The sequence below is a fragment of the Prionailurus viverrinus genome, chromosome A3, assembly GCF_022837055.1.
Source record: "Prionailurus viverrinus isolate Anna chromosome A3, UM_Priviv_1.0, whole genome shotgun sequence".
NCBI classification, from domain to species: Eukaryota; Metazoa; Chordata; class Mammalia; order Carnivora; family Felidae; genus Prionailurus; species Prionailurus viverrinus.
The window spans coordinates 37,930,071-37,943,286 of NC_062563.1; positions in this window are offsets into that span (position 1 = coordinate 37,930,071).

Below are 13,216 nucleotides of genomic sequence, written 5' to 3' on the forward strand. Positions count from 1 at the left end.
CAGAGTAAAACCTTTGTTTTGATCTTTGTTTCCTTCGTAGCCTTTGCATGGTAGATACTCCTAGTCCGATCAGTTTTTGCTGTTTGTGCTATAAATTCTTTCCTGCTGTCCTCATCGGATTCATTTAATGTGTAGGAAATACCAGAACACACACACACACACACACACACACACACACACACACACACACACTCCTCAATGCCTTCTTTTTATTCTCCCAAAGTTAGGATCACTCGTTAGTATTCTCAGAAAGTCTTTCTGATTTAACCTGTGTTATTCACCATTTCATAGATTTGTGTGAAATGAACAATTCTCTGTTACATTCTAACTGGGGCAGACTGAACACTCTTGGTTATTTCCGCTTTGTCTTCATTTCCAGAGATTAATGTCACTGAACTGGACATTGAGCAATGGTTTAGTCCAACCCTCTGTTCCTATTTGGACAGTAGGTAAAGCACTCACACTTAACAGTTTTCATTTTTAGTAGCAGGGAAATAGTTCAGCGATGTAGTTCATGTATAGTATAAGAAAAAAGTGTTCCCAACTAATCTCAAATCTGGACATTGAAAGAGGACTGTATGTAGTGGAGATCTTTCATGACATATTTTTAAAATTAAGTAATTAATTAATTTATTTTTAATTTACATCCAAGTTAGCATATAGTGCAATAATGTTTTTAGGAGTAGATTCCAGTGATTCATCCCCTACATATAACACCCAGTGCTCACGCCAACAAGTGTCCTCCCTAATGCCCCTTACCCATTTAGCCCATCACCCCACTGACAGCCCCTCCAGCAACCCTCAGTTTGTTCTCTGTGTTTAAGAGTCTCTTATGTTTTTTCACCCTCCCTGTTTTTATATTCTTTTTGCCTCCCTTCCCTTATGTTCATCTGTTTTGTTTCTTAAATTCCTCATATGAGTGAAGTCATATGATATTTGTCTTTCTCTGACTAACTTATTTTTCTTAGCATAATACCTTCTAGTTCCATCCACAATGTTGCAAATGGCAAGATTTTATTCTTTTTGATTGCTGGGTAATACTCCATTGTATATACATATACCACATCTTCTTTATCCATTCATCTGTCGATGGACATTTGGATTCTTTCAATACTTTGACTATTGTCAATAGCATTGGTACAAACTTTGGGGTGCATGTGCCCATTCAAAACAGCACAGCTGTATTCCTTGGATAAATACCTAATAGTTCAGTTGCTAGGTCATAGGGTATTTCTATTTTTAACTTTTTGAGGAAACTCCCCACTGTTTTCCAGAGTGGCTGCACCAGCTTGCATTCCCCCCAGCAGTGCAAAAGAGATTCTCTCTCTCTGCATCCTTGCCAACATCTGTTGTTGCCTGAGTTGTTAATTTTAGCCATTCTGACAGGTGTGAAGTGGTATCTCATTGTCATTCAAATTTGTGTTTCCCTGATGATGAATGATGTTGAGCATCTTTTCATGTGTCCATTAGCCATCTGATGTCTTCTTTGGAAAAGTGTCTATTCATGTCTTTTGCTCATTTCTTCACTGAATTATTTGTTTTTTGGATGTTGAGTTTGATAAGTTTTTTACAGATTTTGGATGCTAACCCTTTATCTGATATGTCACTTTTTCATGCCATATTTTTGACAGAACCTACTAGTAGCCCCACATAAAAGTTCTACAGGCTGTTCTTGGGAATGAAAGAAGGGGGAAGAAAATGTAGTCCATTTCCCCCACCCTGTGTTTGCTGAAGATGCAGGAGAGATTTAGAAGTAACTGGACATTTTACTTCCTAAGAAAGGGCACAGCTACTCCTCAATGCATTATCTAGAGCTTTGTATCAAGATGTGATATGAATGAAAATTTGTTAAACTGTTATTCTCTTGGTTCTGCTAGTAACAAATTCCCTGGCTCAAGGTCTCAGATAGACTTATCTTTTGCCCACTTTTCCCTAAGGGCAAAGGGGTCTTATTTATGGCATGACCTCTGAGTATTTACTGGGAAACTGTTTCTTGTAAGATGATACTCAACCTCATTGAGCTGGTGGGAATTGTCTAGGCAAAAATATCTTTCCCTGAAAATCTCTGGTGTTCCCAAAGAATATTCTCACGTAATATATGACATAACAAAGAACATTCCCACATAATATATGATAAAACAACTTCTGATATAGCCATGGAAATGGTCCCCATCACTGTAAGCAAACATTAATTAATAATGCATCTTTGTAGTATGGTTTTATGTTTCCTTCTCAGACTCCTAACAGTAGGCTAGATCATATTGTGGGTGTTAGGACAAGGGAGGCATGATGTTGCTGGAGTTCTCCATCCAAGCCACTGAGAGAGACTTTGTCCTGGCTGATGATATCAACAGGTTCTAGAACCCCTTGAGGAAAAAAAATTAATGTTAAAAATAATATCCTTTTGTAATTCCTAGAATGGTATTTTTCATGTAGATACCTAATAAGTATCTCTGGGAATGACAGGGTGAATTCAGAGGAATAATAAAATATTCAAGGGTTGCTGGCCATATTAATTAGAAACTTCGTATGTTAGTCAAGACTTTGTGGCTGGAAGTGATAGAAAGTGAACTCAAGTTAGGAATTTATTAGTTCACTCACATAGGAAATCAAGGGAAGGACTGGCCTTAAGAACTTCTGGATAGACCCAACAGAGATTCTCATGCGCTGCAGGGAGAGATGCAAAATGGTACGGCCATTTTGGAAAGCAGCTTTACAGTTTCTTATGCAGTTAAATATATCTTTACCATATGAACAAGAAATCCAACTCCTAAATATTTACCCAAACTGGATGAAATCCTATGTATGCAGACATTTTTAGAAGCTTTTTCATAATTGCCCCAAACTGGAAACAAATGTTTCTCAAATGGGGAAAGGTTTATCCATGCAATGGAATACTAGTCGGCAATAGAAATGAACTGACTACTGATAAGATTAGTGTCAGTATTTATATGGACACTTGAATGGAAAAATCTCAAATGCATTGTGCTAAGTGAAGGAAATGAGACCCCAAGTACCACATACTATATGATTCCATTTATATGACAGTTTTGCAAAGGGCAAACTACAGGGCCAAAGGAACATCCATGGCTGCCAGGATGTAGGAGGAGTGATGACTGCAGACAGACATGTAGGAAGTTTTTTAGGTGGTGAACTATTCCATGTACTGACTGTGATGGACACACAGAACTGCATACACTTGCCAACTCACAGAACTCTCCACTACAATAAAAGTAAACTAAATAAAATTAATTTTTAAAAAAGTCCTCCACCACCTTCTCTCTCTCTTTCTTTCTCGCCCAGGATGTGAATAATCTGCTAGCTCTCTCTGTCTCTCTTTCTTGTGATTCTTAGTGCGTTCATTCTCCTGACACATATGGTTTCCTCTATGTGTAGGTGCATTACACTCAGGTACAGGCTCATGTCCATTCAGCTTAGAAACTTCAGAGGAAAAGGGCCACTTCTTGTCTCTAAGTATATGCATATAAAATCCCAGGAAAGGACTCCTTTGGCCCATTTTGGGTCAAGTGAACATTTCTTGGCTAATCAGCTTAACCATACTATTTTGGAAACCATGTATTCATTCCTGTGGCCATGGAGATGGGATGCAGTGATGAACAGCTCCCTTACTTAGTATCACACGGAATGGAGGGTGGGCCTGTCCCCCACATTGGGAGGTGGTCTCACTAGAAAGGGGAGGGAAATGCTGGGCATACCAAAAAAGTAGAGACCACTCTTTTACAGGTCATCCATTTGCAGGGTGCGGGGAGGCCAATAATTGGGGACTTTAATGCAGTCAGTCACCACGGGCTTTATAGTGAGGCATCAAAATCTATCATGTTAACCACATAAAGTTACTGAGGACCTTGAGACAGAGAGGTTCCTGATTGCTCAGAACCGTTATGTTCTTGTTTTTACTGGTGCTATTATTGTACCTGTGATATATATATATTTTTCATTTTCTGGATCACAAATTTTTCTGAGAATCTAATGAGAGCTTTATATCAACTCCCTTGGAAAATGTAGGGGCATGAGGTCACATACACACTCCCCCCACATGCCCCCCAGTTCATGGATTTCAAGAAAGGATCATTGATGTAGAGCAGTGATTCTTTAACATTAGCCTCTACAATATTCCCCCAGAGGGCTTGTAAAAGCTTTCTGTGTCCTGCCCCAGAGTTTCTGATTCAGTAGAGCTGGGATGGGACCTGAGATTCTGAATTTTTGACAAGATAACATGTTCCCAGGTAATGTGGACACTGCTGGTGCAGGGACCAGACATGGAAAGCCACTGTTCTCAACCTTAGACTGATGGTTCTGTCACTAGCTCTGCTATATCACGCGTCTCCAACTCTACAGTATTTTCCAGAGTGAGACTTGACCACTTAAAGAGTCTCAGTTTGTGTTTATTATAAGGGCTACACTCTTGATGCCTCTGTTAGGACACCATTGGGATCAAAACAGCAACGTTAAATAGTTCTTCATGTATTGATTCATATCTTGCAACTGAACTATTTAAAATACGAACAATGTTCTTTCAGGGAATTGAAGGATATAAGAAATTGGCCTTTAAAATTACTTTAAAATGTTAACATTTATTGTAAAAAGAGGCTGCCTTTTAAAAAGAGTCATTTGCATGCTTTTAGTTCTCCCGCTGAAAAACCAAAACTTAATAATGCATATTCATATATTTTTACATGGTAAAGACCAGACTGTATAAATAATTTTATTCCTGTTTTTGCTTAGTATCATATTCCTTATACCACTCCAAGTCCTTTAAAAACAGGATTTCTTATTGGAGGCACAACTCTGTCACATGGATATGTCAGAAGTTGCAAAAATTGTGCATGTTTTTCTGTGATCACTGAAATTTCTGATTTCCTAAGTTGAGCATTATAAATAATGGTTTGCTCATGCCTTCAGAAATAAACTGATGGTTACTCTCAAGTATATACTCCTGCTATTCCTGCCATTCCTGCTATTGCAATGAATGGGTCAAGGGTTCTGAATTGTTAAGGCTTTTCTTCACTCTTCACAAATGCCAAGCCAAATTAGACTGATTATCCAGGCAACCTGGCCCATTCTTAGGACATTCGTGTAGGGTTTTATGTTCTGAATGAATGTAGACAGTACAGGCAAATTGTCGATATATGGTCACTCCTCAGCCTCTTTAATCATATCTTGCCCTGCCTTCCAGTTTCTAGACATTTTGCTTTTTAATTAAAACCTAAAAGGCAACTTCTTAGTCAAGCACACAGAAATGTAGAGGACCTGGAAATTATTGGGTGACCTGAGGATGAAAATTCCCTAATGCCCTTTCCTGTGCAGCCTGGGTAGGCCACATATGGATTTACAAGGCATTTGTGGCTCCTGGTGAGAGGCTGGAAGGTGTTCTGGTCCTTAAGGATCTAACTTACTGCAATTCTGCTGTCTGTTACAATCCAGACTTCACTCTAATGGAGAGCCATTCTCCCCCAACTTTCTGCTTCTGCTTCTTTTTCTTCTCCTTCTCCTTCTCCTCCTCCTTCTTCTATTTGAGAGAGACAGAGACAGAGACAGAGACAGAGATAGTAGGGGCAAGAGGCAGTGGGAAAGAGAGAGAGAATCTTAAGCAGACTCCACACTCAGGGCAGAGCCCGATGTGAGGCTCAATCCTATGACCCTGGGATCATGACTTGAGCAAAAATCAAGAGTTACACACTCAATGGACTGAGCCACCCAGGTGCCCCTCCCCAATTTTCTTCTAATTCCATGGCCCTAGAGGTCATTTTGCTATCTTTTTCACCCCTATCATAGATCCATTTCTGAAGGAAGCTGATTTTGAGACTCCGAGATTTCCATGTAGGAATTCTTTCAACGTTTATTTATTTTTGGGACAGAGAGAGACAGAGCATGAACGGGGGAGGGGCAGAGAGAGAGGGAGACACAGAATCGGAAACAGGCTCCAGGCTCTGAGCCATCAGCCCAGAGCCCGACGCGGGGCTCGAACTCACGGACCGCGAGATCGTGACCTGGCTGAAGTCGGACGCTTAACCGACTGCGCCACCCAGGCGCCCCTTCCGTGTAGGAATTCTTTTGGGAAGTTCTCTTGGGATCCCAGGTGGGAGGGTGAAAGAGGCAGGTTGGACCCCGGGGAGAATTTAGCTGTGATTTAATTGTCATAGAATATTCATCTGACCTAAGGGGTGCTCTGGAGCTGGGGTAGCCCTGTGTCTCAAATTGCATTTGAGCCTTCATACTCTGAATGGCATTCATTGCATGCAGGCTGTTCCCTGGGTGGGATATGACCTTGGCAAGGACATTTCTCAGGGAAAGGCTCAGTTCTGCACCAATAGCAGCTGACAATGTTGAAAGCTAAGAGCATGAGAGCCTGGCTCCTGAGAGGCTTTGTGTGATCTGCTTTGGCATCCATTGTAGCCCACGTTGTTGCAGGCACAAAGCTCCATTGGTTGGCCAGTTTCCATAAGAAATCTATCCAAACAAAGTATTTAGTAAGTATAATTTAACCAGGCTTTGGAGATTGTGGGGAGTGGTCTTCACACCATTTCCTTGGCTCAGTTCCTTCTTTCTCCACTCCCTCTGTTCTGTCCTCATTTTTCTGCTCAGAATCCCCTTCTTCCCTCCTTCCATTATGCAAAGCAGAATGTGGCCATTTCTAACCCAGAGGCCAAACACTAGTCTGAAGGGGGATATAGCATGAGGGCTTGTCCCCTTCCAGTAAACTGGTCTACCTCATCCCTCCAAGTTGCCTGGTAAATTCAGGTCCCCCCATTGTCATTGTCCAGTAAGGCTTTCTTCTTTGCTTGCATCATTTTCCTGTTACATTGAAGCACCTACCTCCTTTTGACCCAAGCATTCAAGCCCTTGCCCTCTGAAGGATCTCCTTTAGTTCATTTCTAGCCACACTTTCCCCCAAGGACAGGGGTCTACAGAGTCAAGGAGTATGACTACTCAGAGCCCTTACACCTCCTTTGAAACCAAACAGCAGGTACCCAGATGTATTCATTGCCTATTGTTACTGTACCAAATTACAACAAACTTAGTGGTTTTAAACCAACTCAAATTTATTGTCTCACAGCCTGCGGATCAGAAGTCTGAGATGGGTCTCACTGGACCCAAACCAGTGTGTTGGCAGGGCTGGGTTCCTTTCTAGGGACTCTAGTGGAGAATGTGTTTCCTTGCTTTTTTCCAGCTTCTAGAGGCCACATGTATTCTTCACATCCCTTCTATTTTCAAAGCCAGAGTGACTAGTCCAGGCTTTCTCACATTGAAATACTCTGACTCTTAGACTTTTGCTTCCCTTGTGATTATATTGGGCCCACCTAGATAATCCAGGCTAGTCTTAGTTTAAGGTTGGTTGATTAACAACCTTAATTCCATCTGCAACCTTACTTCTCCCTTGTCAGGTAACGTAACATATTCACAGGTTCTGGGTATTTGAATGTGGGCATCTTTGAGAGGCCATTATTCTGCCCACCACACCAGGACTCCAGGATCTTCCTCTTAAGCAGACCTAAGCCTATCTCATCCATCCTATGAATGCAGACCCATTACCAGTGAAAGCTCCCCAGGGCTGAGGAGGAAGAGAGGCCATGCTGTGGTTACCTTGGTGTCCTGAAAATTTGAATCATTATGAAAAACAAACTCATTAGGTTTATTCTGATGTTGCTTTTCCAGGGTAATAAGAACATATCTGTGGTAAGCCAGGTACTTGTTCTGAGTTATAAAACCTTGTAGCAAACCTCAGTGATTCTCAATCTTGCCAACCTGAAGAGCCACATAATGAATTTCTCTAAATTGACAAGCATTCAGGTAGCCAAAGCATGACACAAATTGATTTTGGTGTTAAATGATTGGAAGAAGGGGGGACTCCAGGCAATCTCCAGAGTCTCAGCATCTACATTGTGTGGCTTTAAGAATTTGGCACCTTTCTTATTCTGAAAATTAGTTACAAGTTTGTTTGTTGGGTCTTCCCTTTTCTATCCTCAAAACTGTCCTGCTGTGCCTCTTGTAACTTTGCAAGGCTAACTGAGATATGGGTGAAGCCGCTAAGCCCGGGTATTCACCATCCCGTCTTTACTTCATTTCATTAGCTTTTCTCTCCTGTGATTCTTTATGATTGGGCCAAATAGCTCCCAGAGTGAAATCTTAACCTTTTTGACCCTTAATCCCCTCTCTTCCCCTGAGGAAGCACTTGTTCCTTGTACTTCAATTTTCGTGGGATGCTTAAAATAAAACACTCTTGGCAGCTGATTTTGTACGAGGTAAAGAGCCGTGGTCTCAGAGCATTTTTCTGGGAGTGCTGCTGAGGTACCTCTCATGCAACACTCTCAAGGCTAGCAATTGGTTGATTAATTGGGAAAAAAATTACTGAAAGCATGGGGTCATAAAAAATGATTCATACAGGCCTTAAACATTTTTATTTTAACTTAAAACATATAAGTTGACATTCATTTGCCAATCTTTGATGTAAAGCTAAGGCCTTTTCTCTTAATTGGCATGATGTGTGGTCTCTCATCATAAATCACACTCTTAATGCATCCCCTAAGATCCTCAACTTTGGTTTCTTTACATTCAAGTGAGAATTGAAGTGACTTGCAAAGCAATCTGATTGAATAATCTTCCTCGATTGTTATAATCGCTCCCTGAGCCCTTCTCAGTTTTCTCAGCCCCACCTAATTCAACAGTTTGTATAAATTTTTATTGGCTTGCTTGCATCAAACTATTCTGAAGAACTCAACTGATCTTTCATGAAAACATCTCTTCTTGTGCACTCATATTTCATGGATTCTATACACTTAATTTACGTAAAATTAATTTGCTTACATAAAACAATACAATTAGAACTCTAACATCTTTGGTAATAAACTCAGCTGACTCTTGGAAAGCACTGGTAAGTTTTCAAGTCAGAGTAAGAGGGCAATGGTTTACTAGGGAGAAGTCTTTTTTTTTTTTTAATTTTTTTTTTCAACATTTATTTATTTTTGGGACAGAGAGAGACAGAGCATGAACGGGGGAGGGGCAGAGAGAGAGAGGGAGACACAGAATCGGAAACAGGCTCCAGGCTCTGAGACATCAGCCCAGAGCCTGAGGCGGGGCTCGAACTCGCGGACCGTGAGATCATGACCTGGCTGAAGTCAGACGCTTAACCGACTGCGCCACCCAGGCGCCCCTAGGGAGAAGTCTTTGAGTGAAGGGTGTGGATGTTCAGGGCTCTGTGGCAGGTGTTGGCTGTCCCCTTCTTTGGTGCCTTGACCCACTTTGGATGTCACCTGTAGCTTTGGGGACTTCCTCCCTCTAGTGACTAAGGAGAGTCTGGAAGTGCTGGGGAGCTAGCATCTCAAGGAGCCACCCTCAATGAATGTGATTCATGATAGATAGAAATTGATGGATGAACACTCTGGCTGTCTTGTGCTTTGGTGGGTTCTGAGCCAGATTCTACTCTGTCCCCAGGTGCCAACGGAGGTCACCTGCTCATTGATATCCCCTTTATTGGCTTCTGTTCCTTCAGGGGTCTTCCCCATATCACCTCCCAAATTTGCACCCAAATTCTCAACTCCAGGTGTTCTTTGGAGGGAACCTACATTAAGAAGCACCTGGCGATATGCTGTGTCGAGAGAACTGAGGGTATGGATATGTCCAGTGGATTGAATGCCACAGAAGAAACCTTCCACTATTCTAGGAAATCTCCTTTGGTCTCTGCCTCTTCAGACCTGTAAGCAATTTCCATCTTCATTTTCTACACACATGGTGCCAGCCAACATTTTGCTTTTCTTGTTGCAAACCCTAGGAAGACACATTTTGGGGAATATGTCACAAGCTTCTGGCTGGGGTAAGAGTTTGGTGTCTTATCGCAAGCCTCCTCCCTGAATTAATAATTCTCTATGACTTTCAGTTTGCCTTGAACATTACCACCTGGCTCTTCTGGGCCTACAGCCTCATCTGTGTCCCAGTATCTGTTTCCCACCCTGATTCTTACCTCTGCTTCACCCAGCCTTCAATGTGCCTGTGGTTCTAGGCCCCTGACTATAGAAATCCATCACTTAATTGAGACTCCTGTCTTGGTTTTATGCTCTGAAACTTCCAGTCCCACTTCCAATTCTGTCTCTCTCTTTTACTCTACTCTTCCTCTTACCTGTACCATGGTCATGGCCTCAGGCCCTTCTTTCACCGGTGAACTCTAGGCGGTATTTCTAGTGCATGTCGTTATAAGTATTTTCCTGTAAAACTTACCTTCCCATCACTTAAAGCCATCTAAATGTTTTTCTTTTTTTTTTTTTAAATTTTTTTTTCAACGTTTATTTATTTTTGGGACAGAGAGAGACAGAGCATGAATGGGGGAGGGGCAGAGAGAGAGGGAGACACAGAATCGGAAACAGGCTCCAGGCTCCGAGCCATCAGCCCAGAGCCTGACGCGGGGCTCGAACTCACGGACCGCGAGATCGTGACCTGGCTGAAGTCGGACGCTTAACCGACTGCGCCACCCAGGCGCCCCAAAATGTTTTTCTTCAAAGATACACAATATTGAATTAATGCTCTTTCAGAAACAGAACAAAACCATTGTATTCTGTCTCCCCCATTCTTAAGAACAAATGTTTAGATTGTAAAGTGATTGAACCACACTCCATTCTCTCTTATTAATGGAAAATTGGCTATAAATTGCCGAGGCGTGACTAGCTCATTTCCCAACACAGCCGCAAATGCTTTCTGCTGGGATCACTTTCGATTTCTCAGAATGGAAAGAGAAACCTCTGTAGAACTGACACCTCTCTAAACGGTACCCCATGTCACTCCCTACTGGGAATAACTGTTCTGAAGGGCGAACTGACTGAAGGTAGCGCCACCTTCATCTAAGGCTGTTTTCTTGGACCTCTTGTCTGTTTTCTTGCCATGTGGTGGATTGATTCAGCTGCAAACTGCGAGAAGGTAGGCATTAAAACATTTTCTCTCTCTCTCTCTTTTTTTGTTTTTCGTTTAAAAAACTAATCGAAAATGCTTATATGCCTGGGAAGTGCTGTGTATTTAATGCACAATAATTCATAATAACACCTTAATATAAATTTTGAAAGCACATTACATTTTTCAAAGCGTCCTTACCCATAAATTATCTATTTTAATCCTCAAACATCCTGGTGAAATATATTTTAGTGTTCCCATTTTGTAGATGAAGAAGATGTTCAGAGAGATTTATTGATGTACTCAAGGACAGGCTACATTAAAAAAAAAAGACACTTTAGCTTCAATCTTCTGACACCACATCTAGCAACCCCGTGGATAGCCATCTTTTCTCTCCCCACCCCCAAATCTTTGCTCCTGGGGCCAGCCTTTGCTTTGGGAAACTATTGCTTCCCCAATTTCACAGGTCAGAGAGTGGCTGCCAAACACTGTGCCCTACTGACATCTCTTTCACAGGGCTTACAATCAGTGCAATCAAGAGAGCAATTTTTTTTCTAGTAAGAACCAGGGAAGAAGGTTCCTCCCTCTCATATGATAAAGCTTAAGGCTGTTCACTGTCATGTATCCAGTCTCATGAGAAAGGCAGCCCAATCCATGAGAATGAAGTTGACACTGGAATAGAAAGAGACATGAGAGATGGTGGCAGGGAACTGTCATGCCACTCCATGTGGCCACCTGATCCCTGGCCCTATACATCACTTTTTACCCTGGGCCCGTGGACTTGGGGTCTTTCACTTGCATTGAAAAGACACAGGTTTCCTTCCCAGTGCATTAACTCACTTGAGCCTCAGAAGAACCCCATGATTTAGGCATCTTAGTTATTATAATTCCCATAATGGAATTTAATTACCTGAGACTCTTCATTTGATGCTGATTTACAGACATACAAATTAGTAAGTGACCAGGCTGTGATTAGAACTTCCCTCTCTCTCTCTTTTTTTAATTTTTATATCAAGTCCAACACTTTTCTTCCTCACACACAGTTAACCTGCTGCTGACAGACACGGAGGTAAAATCAGACAGAATCTTGAGACTTGATTTTCCATTTTCTTGAAATAAACTCCATGTTCTATTAACTCAGATGTCCCTACTTGGAGAATAATAACTATTTCCTCTTCCCATTCTTTCCATCTCAAATAAATTGCTATTTTGTTTCATATTTAGTTTAGTCATTGATTACCTAACATTGAGTATTTCACCTATGGACTGATATTAGTGCTGGAGATTTTAACCCATGTAACAAATATCATCCCTAAATTTAAAGATTCCTCCCAGCCGCCATGAGTATTGGCTGTTACTGGCTCACAGCAGCCCCCTTCTCCTGAGAGGATTGCTGTAGGCTTCTAGGAGCCATATCATCCAGAAATGCATGTAGGTTGTACCCTTTATTGAGGCAGCCTTCAGACAATGACAGACTGATCCCGGTGCCATTCGCATCTTCCAACTCCCTGGAGGGTCAAACTGAGACTAGACTTCACCAGAAGCTTTATATTTGCTTACCTTCTCTCTTTGTACTACCCTGCTTTTCTCGCTCCCTGACAGGTGTCTCCCGAGAACACTCCATCACTTGTCAAGGATCTCCATCTCAGATTCTGCTTCTAGGGAAACTGGCCTAAAACATTATCTTTCTGGGGTTTTCATTCTTTCACTTACATCTTTACATTTGTCCATTCTAACAGCTCTTGTGCTCACCTGATCACACTGTTGCTATGTTGGTAAACTGAGGTAGAAAGAGTAGCCTGGTGTTGTAGGGTTTGCTGCCTAACCTATATACTACATATTGCATAATTGCTACTCAACTGGTTAAGCTGGTGGGTCTGAAGAGCAAGGGGTGTCCTGCATTTCCTAAAATAGTAGAGCAGCAACTATACTAATTTTAGCTGAGGACATAAAGTGCCTGGGGATGTAAAGATGTGATATATTTTTTTCCCCTTAAAAGATCGGATTGTGTAGAAAAGCTTGCAGGAAGCACAGGATAAGTTGAGAATGTTGTGATTTTCACTGGAAGGGAAGTAAAGGCAGGAGCTGGGGGATTGATGTCAGGCACGCTTCTCCAATGTTGATATCCCTGGCTAATGGCATCCAGAGACTACAGACTAGTGGAATGTGGGGTGTCTCATATCTATGGTTACCATGTATTGAGTTAGGAGTGAATGCCAGAATCTGTGCTCTGAGGAAATGTATAAAGGATAAACTAGAAAAACATGTCAATAATTGGTATTTTATCAAGGATGTGGGATTACCACTGAGTAGTAAGGAC